This window comes from Eleginops maclovinus, chromosome 17 (assembly GCF_036324505.1).
Source record: "Eleginops maclovinus isolate JMC-PN-2008 ecotype Puerto Natales chromosome 17, JC_Emac_rtc_rv5, whole genome shotgun sequence".
NCBI classification, from domain to species: Eukaryota; Metazoa; Chordata; class Actinopteri; order Perciformes; family Eleginopidae; genus Eleginops; species Eleginops maclovinus.
In genome coordinates this window covers 6,386,705-6,408,738 of record NC_086365.1, presented here as the reverse complement: position 1 = coordinate 6,408,738, position 22,034 = coordinate 6,386,705, and the positions used below count along the sequence as shown (strand labels likewise).

At 39.4% G+C, this 22,034-nt stretch overlaps 1 protein-coding gene across 1 annotated transcript in view; it reads right to left on the bottom strand.

The window, feature by feature from the left end:
• chrm2a (cholinergic receptor, muscarinic 2a) overlaps nucleotides 1-17,597 on the bottom strand; it is a 71,499-nt gene extending 53,902 nt beyond the window's left edge. Inside the window, exon 1 of the mRNA XM_063905783.1 lies at nucleotides 17,431-17,597. The gene's annotated coding sequence lies outside the window, so the exon portion shown is untranslated. The remainder of the gene's footprint in view (nucleotides 1-17,430) is intronic.
• Between the last annotated feature and the right edge of the window lie 4,437 nt (nucleotides 17,598-22,034).

Genomic DNA, 22,034 nt, shown 5'->3' with positions numbered 1-22,034 from the left:
AACTCTCCCTTTGGTTTCTTGTCCCTGTGCTTCCTGCCTTCATGTGTCACCCTCTTCGGTGATTGTTTATTGTTTATATTGTCACCATTTATCCTGTGCCGGTTCGTTTTGTCTACTGAGTCAGAGAACCAGCGGATCGTCACGCCAGAGAAACCTTTTGCCTATAGTGCCTTGTGCCTTACCACTGTATATATTATGTTTTTAAAACTTCTTTCAGTCTTTATCATCCCTCTATCATTAAAGACTTTCTTTTGAAACCCAAGTTGTGCGTTTGGGTTCATGCCCCAGAGTTTGGTCGTGACACAGCTCTTGTTTACCTGTCCCACTCTCATTTTTTCTGTGACAGAGAGTTTGGTAAGAATATTCAACATATACATTTTTGGATACATTTTTGGCACAATAGTTGTTATTTGGCAAATCAAATGTCAAAAATGTGCAGTTATGCTATAGCTTGCTGCTTTGTAGGGCAGAATTGCTCATTTTATCCCATGTGGTGTGTAAGAAAAGACATCTGGGACATGTCATGATGTTCCAACCAATTCACTATCATGTCAGAAATGTTTTGCCTTCTAGTAACACAGTTTAACAACTTCTTTGACATGAATCCACATAGGAAAACAGAGCTCTTCTTTGTTTCAACTGACGAAAAAATGAAAGAGTAATGATGTTGCATTATACCACATTAATCGCACCTGTGGGTTACCCTCTGCACACATATTTATGCAGATCATCAACACAATTCTCCTCCCTCTACTAACCGACTGAGCCCACCTGATGATGAGTTTCCATCTCTACTTTCTTTTATTAAACCCTGATTACATACATAAATGTATGTCACGCAAGTTGTGAAAGACAGCAAGCTTTCCTTAGGGGTCCAAGATAGATTTTGTCACGTGTCTGGGATCATCTCAAAGGACAAAAAGTGTCTAATGCCGCCTTCACACTTCCTCATGAGAATTACTTTTGTTTCAGCATCTTGATCAAAGAAAATCATGCCCACACATTGCAACAGCACAGCGATAGACCGTTTTCTCCCATTTGCACTCAATTTTTGCTTTAAAATATGAGCAAAGCCTTAATGCTGCATGTGTTCATTGCACACGTTTAACAATGTATTAAAAACATGATGAAATATTTGTATTCAAGAAATATTGACATATTTTTTCACAAGCCGCAAATCATCTATTGAATCCCTTTGCAAATCATCTTGCAGTCCTCTGGGAGACACCATCCTGCGGTCTGCCCCAGATTAATACCAAGCTATTTCTTTGGAATTGATTATTTTACTTTTTTTCTTCTTTTTAGTGATGTGTTTTATCTCAGCCCAGCAGAATGGCTTGGCGCCGCCATAGAGGGCTTTGCCAGTCAATTGAAATTTGTTGGTGCAGGTGTGAAAAGCAGAATGGTGAAGAGGCTTCTTCACTTCTGCAATCCACTGATAACTTTAACATTTGACCAAGTATTGTGTTCAGGCACCAGGTCTTATGAAAGCATGCTTTTCCTCAAAACAGATTCACATTTATAATAGATGGAGCACAGGTTCAATGGCTGCACAAGCTAGATTAATGAGTATTTCTTATCAGCAATCTGCTTATTTTGTTGCTAAATTGGAGAAAGCTTCAGACAAATTGAACCGCTCACAGTAAGAGGGGAGTGAAATGAATTCTTAACAAGATGAATGTTGCTTTTCCCTTCACAGTGGTCAAGTTTTGAAATGATTATTTCAGATAGTCAGCAGTTTCTACTCTATCTCTCAGATTCAGGTTATAACTATATATATATATTATAACTGAGAGTTCTAGCACTCACATGGCTTTATAATGAATAAGTCAGGCTTGGAAATGGAAACTTCGGCTGTCAGCTGGATGGCAGTCAGACCTGTACTCGCGGCTGCTACGAGAAGAAAAAGATGAAGTGCTTGCATTCAGATTTTGTATCTAGGTTATTGGTCCCTCTTTCCCTCCTTCTTGATGTCCCTCCATGTAGTTCCTCATCTTCTTCTCTGACATAAGGCTATTAGTGTTTCCTAGATGTCATGTTTATGAATTACTTTCATGTTCCCAAAGGAAACTTCATTTTCTGTATGAAACAAGACATTTTTTCCTAAACACTCTGACCTTGCTCTTCCTTGGCTACATACACAATCAATGAACCATTTCCATGCAACCAACCAACCACCTCCGCCCCTTCCCCCATCACCAATTCCTGCCTTCACACCGCACTCATTTTCCGGAGCGATTTCAGGTGATAATAGCACTCACAAATCATCCACTGGGCAATGGAACCCATGAAATTGATATGCCTTCATTTCAAAACAATGGAGGTGCCTTATGAGGAGACTCATGATGTCATAACTTTAGTAACTGACAGGTCATGCAGGTGTTTTTTGGACCAAGGATTGGCACCGGGCCAATGAGAACCTGGTAGGGACAACTTAATCAATCGACGAATCGAGGAAGATAGCAGGATGGTGGTGTAAGCAGCCAGCACACATGCTCAATCACCTTCTCCATGCGGAACAACTGACAGCTTTTACTTGGAAACCAGGTCTCCTTATCTCACTGTTGAGTTGAGTAATGCTTCCCTCTCTATCTGAGGCAGTCTCTCTGCAATTTCCATTATAACAAAAAGGTCCAACGAATAAAATAAAAAAAACAACAGCCTAGGTTTTACAACTCGTACTATCTAGCACAAAAGAGTCTGAAGTTGCTTGGGATTCATTTTATAATAAATAATTGATGTGGTGAAGAGAAACAAGGCTCTAAATCTTTGGTGCTTTTTTAAGTTGTAAATGAGTGGGCGGGCCTTCAGTGGGACTGCCATCCTGATTTAAACACATTTATGAAATGAAAAGAATGAACTGTATATTTCATTGTGAAAATGTCACCATTATCCATCAGCAACATTGCCTCTTAATTAATTCGTCCCACACTTGTTGACATTTTTCATACAGGGTGAATGGGTTAGGCCTATCCCTCTCGTGTGAAAAGCCCACTTACGTGCTAAAAAGAATTGTGGATGACTGAGTAGCATGGCTTGATTGGAAATTGATTGACTTGGCTGCGTTACACCGGGTCTCATAACATTCCACATCCCTCATGCATAGGGAGCAATGCATTTTTCAATTGGCGGCTGCATGACGTTAGAACCTTTCCATACTGGTGTCTCTGTGGAAGAGGTTGTGTGGAGCAAAACATGTTGCTTCACCTGATCCAAGCCATCACTTCAAAGAGGCAGAGTGGGGAGTGGGGGCGGGGGGATGATCTTTGCATGACGGATGCAGCTTTTCTAGGGAACAAGCTGCACCTCGGATCTACGTTTCATGTGCCATTGCATCTGCCCTGCAACCACTACATACAAAAAACCACACCAGTGTCGCGAAAGAGAAGCAAAGTCATCTCCACCTGTCACCCAAGATGGATGCCCTTCATTTTGTGAAGCCACTGATTGCGTCTGCTGAATGTAGTACTTACCAAGCTTGGCGAGTTATTTAAAATCTCACATGAAATTGGTAAAAATTGGTGACTGTAATAAGTCTTGCAAATGTATTTCAATCAAAGTATGAACCCACTTATCATCAGAGCTTGCATGTTCTAAACTGGCTTTCGCTCTGTCAAACGTGCAAAAGGCAAGCTGCGATTTGCAAAACGAGAATCAGCTTTCAACAAAACAAACACAATTCTCACTTTTGTATGAGCATGGAGGAAATCTGTAGGAATCCCAAATGTATCTGCAAATTGTGAGGTGCAATCATTTGTGAAAAGTGACGTCGCTATCAATAGCAATCTGCATATAAGCGCTCGCAAATTGCTGTTGCGAAACAAGCCCCAGATGTTTAATCCAATTTACCAGCTGCTATTTAGTTAAGTCGCCAAATCAAAGATGCAGAGAATAACAGTCCTTCAATAAACTTTTCTGCATTGATAATTGCATTAAGCAGCAGAAGCATATTTGAAAGGCACTTGTTATTTGGGAAAAATATTTAAACTTCATAACTAAAAAAAACCCCAGATAATCAGAAAGCAAACTCCACAGCATGTTGGTTTATCGACTTTAGAAGATACCAAAGGTTTGAAAAAGGAAAAGCTAAAAGGTTTAGCAGAATTAAGAAGCAGAAAAGTCTTCAGAGGAAGTTCTTTAAATGGCTGCCGGGGCTCCAGCTAAGCTGTGGCATGCTGCTATTTTGACATATTTGCATTTTTTTCTTCCAAAAACAAACACATTGTCTTCCAATGCAAAGGTTCCCAACCCCCGGACATCTATTACATCTAAGGCCCAAAGAAAGCATTGAGAATCAGCCCAAGAACAACAAAACAATTATAATTCTATAAATGTATAAACAAAAGAGTGTCCAAACCCACATCTGGGCCTACATATATTTGAATTAAGCGTGGATCTAGGCAGAGAATCTGTTTTTGTTGTTGTTTTTCACATAATGGTGAAGCATTACATAGTGTTTGCCTCAGGAGAAACATTTCAGACTTAATATAGTTTCCATAAATGCATTATAGACCCAGCTAGGGGAGCATGAGTGGGTTTAGCAGACAGATACCATCTTTGTGATGGTGGTAAGACATGCATGACTGCTCTACAGGCTGCAGAGGGACTGACACTGACGGGGGAAACGTGAGTATGAACAAAAGAGGAAACTCCTCACTGCTGCCTATGTACGTCAGCGGGGTCACTGGCACAGCAATCCTCTGATGTAAATTTATTTAAGCACAAAGGCAGACGGACAGATTCACACACCTCTCCATGAGCCGAGCACATCTCCGGCTGACAGATTGGACCAAGGAGGTTAAGGCAGGTCAGAGTGGTAGAGCAGGGGAAGGAAGACAGCTTGTCAATGCCGTTGACAACCAGATGGATGAACCAATCCCATAGGGAGCAACAGTTCTACTTTCCTGTTCATTAACACACACACACACATGTACATGGACATGCCCCAAAATGTCTATAGGCTACTGCTGAGCTATACACTTCCAGCACATGTCAACAGCTCATTTGAACATTCCCTAATGAGTATATTTGAATTTCTATTCCCTCATATATGCATTCTGTCTGCATAGCATCTCTGAGTCAAAGCCATGGATCTGTATGTGCTGTTTTATTGGGTTGAGTTTGCTCTAGCTGGAACCTTTATTTGCCAGTGCTGTATGTCTTGGGGTAAAATCTGATCCCAGAGTCAACATTAACATGGTTTTTCTAGGGCTGCAGTTTCATTATTGAGCTTCGGCATAGGGAACCACCCCATTACTGCTCTGGAGAGATAGAGAGGAAGAGAGTGGGGCTGAAGCGAGGAGAGGAGATGGAAAGATGAGCAAGGGTAGAATAGATTTGAGATAGGATAAGCAGAATGATAAAGCCGGGAAAGGGAATGAGGGAGTGTGAATGAAGGATGCTAGCGCGGGAATGGAAGGAGAAAAGAAGTGACCAAATAACTCACCAGCCAACAGATAATTGGACGAGCTGCACTCAAGGGACGGTAGCAACACCATGAAAAGTGACACTGTGATTTGCAATTAACTCCAAGAGGAGAAATGGGAATGCAGTTCCCTTTGGATTAATACCAGGAATGTTATACCTGACTAGATGGTGGCCTTAATGAATCTGTAGGGCCGGAGGTATCGTTATCATCATTTAACTTTTATGATGGAGGCTCTAAATGCAGGAAACATTCTGGAGGTAGACCTGGAGAACTAATGACCCAAAGCAATTAACACATGCAGCCATGACAGGGCTGTATGCAGAGTGTAAGTCATTTTTATGTGTGTCAGTTGAGATGTTCCCATAGTTTACAACACTTGAGATGAGGTATTGTCCTTCTTATCAAGTTAGCTGAATGCTCTCACTTTGCAAGTCCTGTAGTGTGTCAGAAAAGCGACTTCAAGGACGAGATGATTCAGTTGGCTCGCTGTCTTCTGAACAAAGGTCGTTCGACAAGACCGTAATTACACGGAACACACAATCACACTCTCACGGAAGCGTAATTTGAGAGATAGGATCGCACCGTTACAAGGTTTGTGTCTGTTATCTACAAAAATAAATGTGTTTCCTAAAAAGGACGTTTTGTCTGAAGGCATAAAACTTTCTTGTTTCACTTAATTAAGATACAAAGAAATGGTGTTTTATGCACTGCACTGGAACAAAATGTCAAGGTTGCTTTCCTTATCTTTTTATTATAGTCTTACATTTTTCTTTCTTTCATTTAGGGAGTTTAAGCCTGTTTTAGGCAAAAGCTGGCAATGGGTAACCACAGGAAATATGGAGGGGGAGGACAAAGAGAGAATTACATTTTACAAGAATCCTTGATTGTGTTTGAATCATGTTATGGTCATGTTGTCTTTTTGATTAAATATTACAGTGCCAGTCACATTTTTTTGGGAACAATTCAATCTAAAATGTTGGCCTTAGCATGAATTTAATTTGTATCTTATTGGAAATGACCTGGATCTAATTGGAAATAGACTACACCTTAATTACTTAGATTATGAAGCTAGAAAACATCACATCACAATGAATGCTGTCCCCGTCTGTGTTTGCAGTTAACTGGTTGACCTTTTCAGCACACATGCCTCCCATAAAGCACTAATTACAGTAGGAGTCTTGTTAGTACCGGAGAGAAAATAAGATGCTGAGGACTGATCACTGAAGGTTGCGTTGGCTCACGACATAAAAATAAGCTTATACGTCTGAAGAGTCATCTAGAAATAAGTCTGTTGATGAAAAGTCAAAGAAAGAACAAGCAATGCCTAAAAGTTATCATGATACAAGCCATTTCGACATGCTTTACTTTTACATTTCAGAGTTAACATCATGATTTTACAAACAAAGATTCAGTCCTATTCCTAAACAATGCCAAATGCTATGATATATGCGAGACATCACTGTACTTTATGGTATATATATTTAAATGTTTTCAATAATGCATTTATTCACAATACTGCTTTAAGGCTTACATCTCAGTGATTTCCCTACTAAAGCTCCAAGGAACTTCATTTCTACTCGACTATCCAAAGCGTAGAAAAAGGAAGTGCCTTTTTAACTAGGGACATCCAACACTTGAGCTTTGGCTTTTAGCGCAAAGCTAATCAGCCTCAGAGTCATTCTACAAAAAAGCTAAGCCAATTGTTACTCCTGTTCCATCCTCCATGCTAACAGCTTCCAATTAACATGCAACTGGGGAATGAGACCTCCCTGATTCAGCCATGTTGGGCAGTATCGATTGGACTGGAAAACTGTGTAAAATCGGAGAGGAGCAGGATAACCTTGTCTCTTGTACTCATAGTGATTGACAAACAAAGTGGAGACAGCTGTGGAAATATTCCTGCATGACAATGCTAAGATCCTCCAGACGAAAAATGTTTTAAAGACATTGAAATTAAAGTTAGAACATTGCATCTTTTGAAAAGTGACTTAATATCACAGTAATTAGGGTGGGGGATTATTCCAAAGGGAATTTAATACAACTGTTCAGAGATATGATATATGTTAAGGTTTTTGCCCAATACCAAACCTTTCTCACTCATATCTCACGCTATATCTTGTCATCCCAAATCTCATTTGATGGAAAAATATCTCCTTGTGGTTAATCTGATGCACCGGATGTTCTTCACACAGAATCATCAAAGGAGATGAAGATTGGAAACTGTTCGTAAAAGGGCAGGCACATACTTGGTATATGATTGGATGTACCATCTGTCTATCATCATCAATCATGGGCTTCTTTCAATAATTCAGATCGATGAATCACAGGACAAGGAGAAATTGATGTAGAAGGGCACTATGGGTGTGTTAGTACACCATGACATCACTGTGATATAAATAATGCTATTTGGTCCGAGATAAAACAGATTTGAGACTTTCATCCATAAAGGGCAGAAAGACAATGGGATTCAGTCTGGTTTAAATCATTAGCATACCTGATTGGCTGCACCTGTTAACACACCCAATGATGTCACAGTGTACCGACAGCTTGTAGTACACATCTCCATCAAAGTGAACTTTTAAACCACTGGAGGTTAGAAATGACTAAATCTTCAAGGCTTGTTAAGCTATTCTTTAACATCTTACAGTTAGAGACCTTACAAAACCTTCTGAATGAGTATACTAAAAATGCTATTTGACCTATACTGTATTCTGAGAAATAGAATAACAACAAAGTAAAGGAATTTCTTATTTCACTGTGTACGTTTTTTTCATATGTCACACATGTCTTTTCTCTGCTCTAACCACTTTGTCTGTGAGAGGGCTGTCAGAAAGGGCCATCAGAGAGTGTGAACATAGGGGCTGTGGGCACCTCACACAGTATATCTATCCTGCAGTCTGTTTGTGTTCCACTGACACACCGTAGTCTCTGGACTCTGTTGGCAGTCCTGCTCCTGTCAAGTCAAATAACAGTATTTCAGAGGTGCTCCACGCTTTGACACGGTGAGCCGGCTCATCGGGAGGCCAGAGAGGTTTGAATAGCCGATTGGGCAATGTACAGAAATCCACTGTGTGTCAACTTCAGAATGCAAAGAAGAAGCCTTACAAGATCCAGGACACACACACACACACACACACACACACACACACACACACACACACACACACACACACACACACACACACACACACACACTTGGACAACCTGAAAAGTGCCCAATTTCCTTCTTGCTGGCATTTCCTTCAAATGTCAAATCATTCACCTGGAACAAGTTACACAGACCTTCAGGGATCTTCTTTGAGAATGTCAAGTCAAACTAAGAATCTGTACAAAGCTGTGGATGGAGTACAATGTCCACTGGCTTCTTATAGTGAAGCTTGAGGGAAGGAAGTGAGACATGAGTCCCAGACGCCTCTGTCACGTGCACCTTTCAAATGTAAATGTAATCTCGGGCTATGTTTTCGCTCTTCAAGTAACCCGGTCATGTTTACGCTTTCAAAGTATCTCATGACCTTGTTTCCTGTGCAACTTGGAATAATACTGTATGTCCGTAATTTCCTCTTTGGGCCCCCAAGGCTTCGCGCAAACAGGACATTTGTTTTCAGAGTAAAAGAAAAAGGGACATTCACCAAATGCCATCAAACTAGACAGTGGTATTTACTGCCATTATCTGGGTTTTGTCTCTCGTTTACTTTGAAAAAGACAGTGTAGACAGAGCCTATAAATTGAACCGGCTGACCACATAAAATGAAACTACAGTTTACAATGCCTCGGGGCATTAAAGAAACACAGGATGAACCCAGTTATACCTGAGGCAATAAACAGGTCTTCACTTGCAAAAGCGCAGGAATAAAGTGAGGGCTGACACCAAATCCAATAACAATAACAGACAATGATTTTCACTGGAATTCAAAATATTGGCTCAGCAAGGGATGCATAGCAGCCTCCACCACCTTTCCATCACATTACTGCCTCAGCGAGTGCTATGTTGTGTGAGTGTGTACACAGTATTGAACTTTGTGTCAAGCTTTCTGTCTAAGAGGCAGCTCGCTTTGAATTCACACGTCCTTTATGTAGCTTGAAAGGTAAAAAGTACACATTTTCAGTAAAGTGTTGTAATACTTTATAGAATAACTAGACACATTTGATTGTCAACTGTTAATACAACCCTTTTTCTCAACCTTAAAAATAACCCCTCAAGCTATTTCAGCAAATGTTTTTTTTAAATTAGTGATTATAATAACTGTGGCAAAGGAGACAGTCCGAGCTCTTGTGGTTGTAATAGCCTTCCTTTTATTAGAGGGGAAAGGAATTGAATATCCTGCCAACACGCCCATGGAGAGATATCTTTCATCGTGAGATAAATTGAGGGGGAATGTGGTGTTCCATTTTCACTGGCAGCGTCTGGTTAATGGACATGTGTTGGTCACAGGGGAACACATTTCTTAGGAAAGCCCAGGGACACATTTTGCAAACAGAGAAAGATAACGATTGTAATCATCGAACGTAATAAAGCACAGATTTATATTTTTAACAAGGATCTGTTATCAGATTGATGAAGGCAGATCTTTCATCACTTGATATTTTTGAAGGTGCGAGTGGATTAAAATCACGCAAAGACCTTCCGGCCAAATCCGAACCTGAGAAAACATTTCATGTGCTCCTAAAAGGGATATTACACAGCATATTTGTGTAGCAACAACTTTATCTTCAGGGTTTCAGTAATGCATGGCAGACAGTAATACTGAAAAATGGCTGAATTGGTCCAAATTAGATGAAAAAGTTGTTCTCAAAAATGGATTAAAATACTTTCAAGAAAGTAGCCGTTTATGGTGGCTATAACTGAATAAAAAAGACTAACAGAACAACATAGTCTGCAATCCTGCTAGTTCTGTGAAGCTGTATAGATACTAGCATTGTAAGATGCTCAACATTTCATAGCCTACTGGTGGAAAGAAGATACATGTACTGTATGTTTACCATGTTCACCAGCATGCTAAAACACAGTGTTCAGATAACCTAGACTTTGGGGTTAGTGTACTTGTACAGACCCTGATGTGCAAGCCTCCTTTGTCATGATTCAATATTTTTTTCACCAGATGATAAAGCTTTATTAAATGGTAATGGACAACTTCAATTATTCAAATGAATTCTGATGACATGAATGTCTATACTAAATTTTGTGGCGTTTCGTCCAACAGATGGCAGGAAATGACACAGAAACCATGAAAAAACAACCTTATGGCGGCGGTCTGTAAAAAAATCTAGTAATCAATCCATTAAAGCAATTTAAAGATCCAGCAAACTAGCCTGTATTTGTGTACTTACTAACATGGTTGACGGACAAACAGACCATCAGACTGTATCCTGACTGAACAGCCGAATAACAATTATAAGAGGGCAGTGATTCATTATTGACGTCAATTACATTGTGCCTCCATTTGGCAATAATTCCTGTTTATCAGCTGCAGGCAGGCCCGTAATTAGGACAGCAATACCTTCAGGGGTACAGTTTGACTTTTATTGCCTATTCAAAAAGAAGGCAGGTGCCAACAGCTCATTGACTTGCAGTTAAAAGTGGACGGATTAAAGCTTTGCTACTTCTTATGAGTCACACATATGGTAGTGTAACCTGTATTAAATCGACAAAACTCTTAATGTGATTTTGTAGGTCGTGTGTCCTTGTCTGGTGTTTGGGTATGATCTGCTTTATTTTCTCTTGGTATGTTTCTCTGTCCAAGATATTATGAGCTACTTTTGTATCAGTGGCAAAAAACTTCCTGTCAAATACAGAAAAGAACATTTTTAGAATCTGTAAGCTTTGGATTTTGTCCCCTAAAACACCAAGCGGCCTTCCTGTTAGCTAATTGCTTGTTAGTGCGTCTGGCCCACGAGTAGAAAAAGTCACATAGGGCTACTTCAAAAACACCCACACAAGCAGCATCTGCAGCAGCACAGAGAGATGGAAAGGAACCCTGTTATGTTAGCACCGTTTACAAGAACCTATGTGACCAGCCTGAGCTGTTCCCCTGTTGGTAAAATTGCAGCACAAACATTTAGGGAAATCATTTACCTGTCTTTCATTTTGCATAACAAACTCGAAATGTTAATCTCTTTGTTTAGACCCCAACTGTGTGTGAATGCATACTCTATAGGTCAGCTGGGAAGATCCAACCTACCTTTTTATTATTGTCTCACAATATCTCATCATGGAGGAATTAGGCCTGCAGGCAATTACGATAACCCCTTCAGAGCAGACGAGCACGCTGCATGTTTTATAGAGCCAATGATAAAGGCAGAGCCAGAGCTTAAAGTCGCCGGCAGAAAATGATCTGCTACTGAGGTTTAAAGTAATTAAGAGCATGAAATGGCCGCCTGACATTGTTGCTGGATGAGTGGCTGAGCTGAGGAACACCTGAGGCTTTTGGAAGCAGAGAACATTCAAAGGGATCTCTGGAGATTTCGAGGGTCGACTACACCTGCTGCTGCTGCTGCTGCTGCTGTTTAGAATTCCCAATGATTAATATGTATGATTATATTATGCTGGCATGCAATGGTGACAAAAAAATTAATATCTTGGATTGTCACTTTCTATTACCAAGGAAAAGGTACAGCCAGCTTGATAAAATAATTAGGTTTTCAATAGTGACGCGGATAAAAGGACACTTCCACAGTGTTTTCAAAGCATGGGTTGGCTGTCAAGTTTTCTTTGCTATTCAGTTCCTCTTAAATATGAGAAATTGTTAACTTTCTTTTTCTGATTTGAATTCAGCATTACCACGGTGACCTGTTTCTGCTTAAAGCAAGAGCACTTAGCCCACCTGAAGAGTCCTTTCCTGATTTTAGTGACAATGACAAGAAAGCTCCTGTGAGCAATTGCAAGGTCTCCAGTTTGTTGTTTTTACAGCTCTCCAGTGTGTTCATTATGAAACAGATTTGTAATTGCTGTGTGGCACTTGTCAAACTATATATTTTATGAGAATTGTAACAATATATCATGGCACAATATATAATAATGTGACAATAAGGCAATGTCAAATACTCCTATAACTATCTAGCCAGAGAACATCCAGATAACCGCATATTATTGTTTATTGGAAACTTCATGTTTCATGTGCTCTTAACACTCACCTAAGCATGCAGCCTTTTTCAAGAGTTGGTGGAGAACAAAAACAGAGCTTAGTGAAGTGAATATTGGTTTAAGTTGACCAGAAACACTGTAAGGAATACTAATCCTCCGAATCTACCAAATGTGTAATTAGGCAATTGTTTGTTTATAAGTTTACTATATCTATAACTTGTCTCACTGCTTCCAAGTGGCCTAAAAATGTGTCAACGCAACTTTAAAATAATTATAAGCCGTTAACTACAACTGACTATATCATCACTTGTACTACAGCATTAACTAAAAAGAATATTGTTCTTCTAACTACAGGCTGCAGAAATTACAGCAGTGTATGATTTACTATGATTTACTCTCAAACACTGGAGTGAAACACATCACTTTCACGACTGAAACGTGTAATTTTGCGTGCGATTAAAGTGCAACTGAATCTATTTTTTTGTCGATGAAATACGCTGACACAAGTAAGTAGTGCTAAGTCCATTGATTCCAAGTCTTTTGTTACCAATGCAATTACACTGGTTTGTTTCGTCTAACTCTTTCGGTCCGCTAGATAATGACCTTAAGGAGGAATCTCCCTCCACAAATCCTTTCCAATCAATTCCACTTTGTGCAGTGGTTTAGTGGCACTTCATATTGTAAAGCTCTGCAATCACTCAGCATCTGATAAGGAGCCCAGCTAAAGGCTACACTAGCCATTTGTCCAATGCCGCATCAACCTGTGGAAATCCACATGTATGTGGATACATTTAGCTGTTGAAACCATATATAGAGAAATGCTTGAGTCAAATCAACTTGTCAGTCTTTCCCCTGGCACAACTTTAATCCAACCATACATACACGCAGTTGTACTGCATGCTCACTGTTATGTAAAACCCCTTCACAAAATCTATTTTCCTCTCTTCCACAAAATGTCCACATATTAGCAGAGCCAATCTCCTCTTTCTGCTCAATTAGACCTTTCTTCAACACCAGGCCAATGCTGCGCGGACTGCCCAGCCCATCCACCTATCAAAAATAACCTTTTTAATTGCGCAAGAATAAAAAAATAAGTGTGTAATGATAGAAAAAGAAAGCGATTAGAGCAGGAGCTCAGTGCAAATAGATGAGCGTACTGCGGTTGAAAGCATGATAATTATACATTCCTTTCTGTGTGTGCCAGCTACACAGATTCACTAATGTGCACTGTGCAGCCGCTCTACAACCAAGAAGCTTAGGTCCATGGAATGAGGCACCCCACTGGCTAAATTTAACTTTTTACAAAAGCAACATTGCCTCAAACACTCTTTCCACCACTGCCAAAAACACAGATTTAGGAATATTTGTGAATTCATGCTATGTAGGAGCGTTGGCATGAGCCTCCTCCTTCAATCTCTCCCCCACTCTCCGTCCTCCATGTGAGTGGGGCCAATAGAGAGTCATACATTTTGTTGTGTGTGTGTGTGTGTGTGTGTGTGTGTGTGTGTGTGTGTGTGTGTGTGTGTGTGTGTGTGTGTGTGTGTGTGTGTGTGTGTGTGTGTGTGTGTGTGTGTGTGTGTATTTCAATGTAAATGAAATCAGCAAACACTGAATCACTCAATACCTTTCATTGTCCTGTTTTCACCACAGGGGGCGATAAGCTTCCTTTTTTGACACAGCTGCAAAAATCTATTGTTGGTGCCTTAAACATTGAGAATCCATGACAGATATTTGAATGTACATCCGTCACTTTACGGTCATCTGCATTAACCAACATGCCAATAAGCGTTTTTCATGCAGACCGCTGTCCAAGCACCATACACAAGTCAATGTATTCCGTAATTTCCTTTACAGAGAAGTATTTTGACACCTCTAGTAAAAAATGATACATAATATCTCCATCACTAATGTAATATCAATAGAGTTAAGGAAGGGTATTTGGCAAAAGAAAAAAACGAGGCCACATGACTGACCTCGATCAACATCAGTGGGCCAGCAGAAATTGAAAAGCCCATCAAATAACTGTCACAGTGCATCCAAAACTCATACATCAACATCAACATGTCAAAGAGGATGTTAAGGAAAAGGGAGAGAAACTACTGCAAACTTGCATAAAGATGGCAGCACAGATTGGTAGATTCATGCGGCCTTATTCTAAAGCTTAATATTTGTTTTTGCTGGACGTGAAAGGTTGTTAAAGTGCACCAAAGTCTGAAGATAACACAAAGGAAACAGAGGCTGAGGACAGTTAACAATACAATAATTCAGAGAAATTGATTTGACAGTTCAGAAAAAGCCATTGTTAACTCAAAGCACTTAATTACAAATGAGATGATAATTACATTTTAACGTTTGAAAATATGATTTTAAAGTGAATTCAATACAAATGAGCATTTAGAGGGGTTTTTTATATTAAATAAATGGTTATTCCCTGCTCCTGTTTTCTTTAAAACACACAATTGTCATGAATATTTATCTACAAACAAACAAATGGCTCTTCTGTGCAGCCTTTGGTTCAAGAAGTGTAGCAGATGGCACCCAGTCATGATCAAGTATCCAGCAATTTTTTTTTTTCAAATGCAACAAATGATGTTTGTTTCATAAGAACTGCAGCTGTGATCAGTTTACCTTGTGATACCACATGTGGATAAGGATTTTGCAAGGGGGATAAACATTATTCTGAACACACAGAGTCGACCCTTAAGTCTTCCCTTGTTTCCCCTAAAGTGCTTTTTTTTTAAACAACAGTGCTTGGCTGCACTGATGGAAACTTTTGAATAGATTCCAGACAGAAGCAAAATGCAAATCCTCTCTTTTTTTGGCAAGACACCAAATCAGGATCCTAATTGGATATGCGCATGAATGTGTGCATGAACAAAACTAGAATCGACCTACACACTGCGACAATAAGGTGACATTAGTCCTTATTGTTTACCTGTCACCTCTTCAAACAAAACCAATTACAGCCAGCTACTTAATCAAGGTCAAGCCATATAATTCATTCACACACTGCACACTAAAATGACAAAACAATATCAAATCCTGGCACAGGTTAGTGGGTAAAGAATATTTTGGGGGATCCTGCTGTAAATATCAATAACCCCTGATTAAATATCAGATATTAAATAAAAATCACAAAATGTATAACCAAAAGTCCATAAATGCATGCAACAAGGGGGCTCATATACTGTAGAGAATACTTTTTTCTCAATGCAAGTGCAGAAATAACCAACACTTGTGAGAAATCTGATTTTCCCTTTAAGGTTACAAGTCAGAATTACTCTTCATGTTTCGTTTAATCAGTTGCTTTTATGCTGACTCTCCCTTATTAATGTCAGATTTAAGTAGTTAAATGTTCCAAAACTAGAACCTACCTCTATCCCTCACAAGTAACCCTCCACCACCGTGTTATCCAGCAAATTGATAGGGAAAGACAGCTGCCCCCATTTTCATTCACAAGGACGAAACCATTTTCTGTAATTGTCAGCCTGATTGCTAAAAAAAAAAACAATATGCAGCTAAAAGAATTGTGGTGAATTACGGAAAGTAGCTTGATAAATCCCGGCTTTACCTCAGTGAAGATCGAGTCCTCCAGTAGATTTATGCACGACAAGCTCAAGGCATTATAGAGGAGAGTCACTGCGCGTAAAACATCTCCACAGTAAGACCCACACTCACACAATCCGACACAAACCTGCAGTCTCAAGTCTTTTCTTGCGTTGCGCTTTTACGCAATAAGGCTGTGGCTGCGACGCGAAATAACCAGGTTTGTAAGATCAAATTCCATGTAGAGCATTTGGACTGGTGTTTTTATTGACTTGAAAACACAGCAATCATATGGCAGCAAAAACATGCATTTTTTTTGTCCGTTTGCTGTGGCGATCAAACGCGCCTAAAACAATAATGGTTGATCGGATTGAGGAGACGAGAGAAATCTGCTCCTGGGCAAATACAGATATACATATATCTATATCTATGATGTGTGTAGATGATAAGACATCAGGGTTTTTTTTTTTAAACTATTTTTATCACAGATGGAACATCAGAAGAATTGCAGAGAAAGCAGCTGTTATTTTATGAATGGAACGAGATGAGCTACGCTTTTATCCAAGGTGCATTAAATTACCATGACACCATGAAACCACCCTAGTAAATGGGTGTTTCTTAAGATAAGAAATATAAATGTAAAAATTATTAAAGAAAAACAGGTGGGAATATGGTGATTCAACGCGCAATTGACTGTTAGTACAGGGGGGGTTGGATGTAATTGGTTAGGGGAAAAAAACAATGATGGCATTAAACGATACTACAGCATGATTTCATACTATTCTGCTCAGTGGACTATGTGAAATAAACCAAAAGTTCTGCTCTGCTCTGTCCATCCATGATGCGCATATGGTACAGACAGCTGTGGATCCAGCGTAAAACAGCTCGTTTTCCTTGCACTCACCATGCAAATGTTCCACCAATGTAAATATTGACCGGCCTGTTTTGTACGCGTTATTTCAGACTATGAAACGACATCAAGTTGTGTCTTGTACCTAGATATATCTTCTTGAAAATAAAGTTATTTAGTTGGCTGAAAGAAACAACTTTGAAATCGTAACGAAAACCCACACTTCTTTTAACAGAGTTTCCATCCAAATCTCGCCTTTTTACGCGCTGGAGGATCATGAACACAGGTGTATAAAATGCCGTATTTAAGAAGTCTCAGGTTCGATCCCTGGGAAGAACTAGTCCCTTCTATCTGAGTGTCTTTGGGCAAGACAACTAAATGAAACCTGCTTTCTGCTCACTCACGCACTTTGTCTACTGCTCTGAAAGATTCCAATAAACCTTTTTGAGAAATATTCTTTTTGGTTATATCAAAGAAAACAGGTTACAGTTCATAAGGGAAAAGATTATTCAGGTAACGGCTTACCTGCTTTCATGCTGTCAAGCTGGTGGCGTCTTTTGGTTCGCTTCATCGCACCGAGGCTGCATGTGTGAGGACATGCTCCTGGAGACAGGCTTTGGAGACGAAAAGCGCCTCGGCTGCACGGGAGAAAGTGGGAAGGTGGGGGAGAAATGTACGCAGCTGTGTGTGTGTGTGTGTGTGTGTGTGTGTGTGTGTGTGTGTGTGTGTGTGTTAGAACGAGAGAGAGAGAGAGAGAGAGAGAGAGAGAGAGAGAGAGAGAGAGAGAGAGAGAGAGAGAGAGAGAGAGAGAGAGAGAGAGAGGGAGGTACAGAGAGAAAAAGCTATAAGAAGTGGGCTGGTATTTCTTTGCCGATAATGACAGTCGTTATTTGCCTTTTAAATTCAAGGAAACGGGCTGAGCGTGTCCAGCAACACATGATATTAAACAGAAAATCGCGCACAGTCTTAAATAGCATTATTCACCAATGTACCAATTAGACCTAATGCCAACACGATCAGACATATGCCACCAATTTACAAGGGAATCAGCTCATTTAGCCTATTGGGACTAGGTTAAGAGCACTGCCACGTTTTTCGTATGTGTTTAAGGGTTAACTAACTGTGATAGGATTCATATCAATTAAAATAAACAAATCAGATTTGAAGCAGCTATAGGGCCTACGCACACTTAAAAAACTTTCAGCACCGAGGAGAGCGAACATTTGGAGATAATTTGGAAAAATGTGCACACTTAACTTGAAAGACTAAATATATTGGGTACTTTGAGAAGATACAATCTTCTTCTGGTATCCAAAGCTCGCTGCAAATACACCAAACGTATGTCTTAAAATGTCTTTCCAGTGTGTGTGAGACAAATCAGTTTCTGAATATCTTGAAGCAAGACAAAATAAATGACTCAAAAGTTCCACTAGATTATATACATTACCTGACACTTATCTCAAATGGAAACAAGCAAAAATAGACAGAAGAAGAGTTTTGTTTATGAACTCTCAGTCCCCGAAGGGAGCCTGTTGCTCATCTGAAAACATAGCCAACAAGTCCTGCTCTTCGTCACGTTGTGTACATTGTTTACAACATGAACCAAGAGCTGCTGTCTCTGCTCTCTCTGCAAACAGCTGCTGAAGCCCAATGACTCGTTTTATCATTACTGACTGGCACTTATTGGGGATTTACCCGCTTAACACTGTTTGAAAAGGAGGATTCCTGCCTGATTTATTACAACGTTGCCTTTGAGAATAGGGCTGTTGGTATTAAAGGCTTAGTGTGATTTGACATTATTTAGTGTTTACTTTTTAAACCTGATATTGAGCCAAAATTGTTGGGGAAAATAAACAGAGCATGTGAATGTTTTACTGACATCTACTGGGGGGAAGGAAATCACATAAAGCTCTTTCTGTATAATAGGTGTATTTGTGTGTGTGTGTGTGTGTGTGTGTGTGTGTGTGTGTGTGTGTGTGTGTGTGTGTGTGTGTGTCCAACAAAAAACCCTCTCCTGCCTGTCTTTTCCCCTCAATCTCACAATTCTATCAATCCAGATGTTTCCCAACATTGTTAAAAGCCTTATGTGTTTTCAAATAGGGTGGAAAAATAAGCCATTAGACACAGTTTGAATCTTGCCATCCTGAACCGTAGCTGTCAATTAAAAAGTATCAAGTGGCGGTGGTTTGGGAAACACATATATCCTATTATTTAACAATGTGACTCTTGTAGCAACTGAGAAGTATAAATGGGTGCGCTGAGGCTGCATTTAAAGTAGGAATGTACTTTTGAAAACAAAAATAAGATGCAGAAAGAGAGGTGGCTCTCGCTGTGACAGATGTCAGACACAATTTTACATATTTTACGTTTGAGGGAGTGTATTAATGGCTCATGTAAAAAGCACCAGGTTGGGCGACACTTTATTAGCACTACAATCAGACTTGTTATTTGTCATTTCTAAATCCAATCTGGTGGCCCGAGCCAACAAACATCTCGTGTGACAGTTAAAACATCCATCACATTGCGAAAGTTATACCTATTAAGCTGTCTCACAGTCTATGCACATGTGCTTCTTATATAAGTGTGTGCTACAGTAAATACTTACTTAAATTGCCACGGGCAGATCATCTGTCGCACCTGTCTCATGCTGATGAACAAGTGAGCCTCAACGTACAGAAAATCACAGTTTTTAATGGACTCAGTAATGCCAAAGAGTGAGAAAGACACAGTAAACCGAGTAATGCACCATCCTGTATATGGCAAATGCATCAATGTCCATATGTAAAACTGGGTGTTGATGCTCTTTTTATTCATAGCAGCATAGAGCTGTCAAGGCTGCGCTGTTCTTCTACTTCACCTGTCGGGGCTGTAATGTATTGTGCGTTTAGCTCCTGTCCTCATGTCAGGTTAAAAAAAGCTTGTCTCGTCTATTGCTATATTTCTGTTTGTCTATAACACCATCCTATATTATACAGAGCGTCTGTATTCCTACTACTCAAAGCGTTTTCTACACCTGTCTAACGCCTGGCATTTGTTCTTATTGACCTATTAGGAGGAGGTTCAAAATGCCTGACATAACACATTGAAATATATGCAACAACTTTGGTTTAAACATAAGCACATTTGGATATATTTTTCTTAAAGAACATGATTTACTAGTAATTTAATATAAGATGTGTATTGAGGGGACATGTTGGATGCCATTTCTTTGGAAAGATATTAAGACTTAATATTATGAATAAAAATATTTTTTAAGCAAATGCTTTGCCTAGAAATACGTTTCCTTTTAATTCACTTTTGTAATGGTGATTGTGAAGAGGTTTATTCTCATAACTTTTCACTAGGAGTTTTTCCCCATCATGAACATTTGTTTTTAACCTGTTTATTTAATATTTAAAGGCTTCAGATGATCTGATACATTATCATTGAGGCTACACAACCAAGTAAGAAAATATGTTATTTGAGAAAATGAAGTGCTTTAAACATCCATTATACATTGCAAAAAATACCCTGTTAACTTAAGAAGGGACACAGTTCAAAGTTGAATTGTATGTCTTTATTTTATTTGTATTTTTTCAATGAAAAACTGATGCATACACAAGAGTTTGCAGTTTTGGTTAGAGTTTGCTCAAGTTGAAAGTGTTTTATCGGGTTTATAACAGCCCAAACAAAAGGCAAAGTGCTTGAAATGAGATCTGGTGATTGTCCTATACATTACCTTCCTAAACAATGATGGCCGTGGACACTGGGTCCAGGTGGAACGTATTTGAAGACAGGCTCATCTTCTCTGATGACAGATACTTGTGCCAAGGCCTCATCAATGTCAGAATCCTGTATACAACCAAACAAAAACTACTTTACAACAAAGTTGATAAGAGAAGAACAAACGCCGCTGTCATTACTTGTCCTCCCATCACGTTTTCAATTTAAAGTGTGAACATGTCAACACTTCTCATGCAATAGCCTACAGAAGAAATACTTTCTTTTGCATTCATACAAATATGTTGTTGAAGCCCCAGTCATGAAAACAATTTAAAAGCAGCAGTAATGTGTAGTAATTTAGCAGCTGTAGCAGAGCAAATAAATTAAAATTGCTGCAAGAGAAAAATTATCATTTAAATTTAGTTAACCAAACCTAAATGTTATGGCTATAATATGATTAAAACGATCTTTACACAAAAAAAGAACTCTGAACCAAAATGACCAAAGGCACCACGTTGTTATAACAATAATTGTTCTGTCCTCACCAGGCGCCCATTCACTTGACTAGACAGACAGCTAACGATAGAACGACGGAATGACTTTCTGAGGCAGAAGTGGATTTTGAACATTTACTCCATCCTTCAGGTTTACAGAATTCTTCCTTTTTCCTTCGTAAACTAAATAAACAAACAGAAATGTACATAAAAGTGTGTTTGCTTCATCCTTCTACATACATACACAGTGTAGCATAGAAATCACGTGAGGAAAATAACATGCTAGTTAGCTTGCTCGCTCTACATGACTTGCAGAAATTCTTCAGACATTCTATCTACACAAAAACGATTTATTGCCATTAATTTGACTACAAATTAACTTAAGATGCATAAAAGCATAAATTGGTCCTTCATACACAAAATCATAAACATTGACTTACAAGCAAAGCCTTAACAAGGGCAAGAACGCCCTTCAAGGATGAGCATCTCTTCACCTTGGCATGTTCTGACTCAACTGAAGTAATGAACTTCCTACTCTAGCTAGATTTGACATCACAGGAAGTTACATCAGCTGAAGGTAAGTTTCAAAATAAAAGGCAGGATTAATAATGAGTGTTTCCTCACTAGAAAGACACTAGGTGGCGCTAAAACCCCAAAATATTCCAATGCCATGACACTCCTCGCCTGGTATTGCGAGATACCACTATAATTTTTAAACTATATAAACACACCAATTACAGTCTCTAAGCACAGTCCTGTAACTCTCAGTTGTCGTGGGACATGAGAAGCACTGTTTCAGATATAGGCCTCTGGTAGGTCTTGGCTGCTCCGTTCTTGAAGATCTTGACCTCGACCTTTCTGACCTTACCATCTTTGTCTGGGAAGGTGTTGTTGATGAGCCCCATTGGCCAGTCGTTGCGACTCACCTGCTGG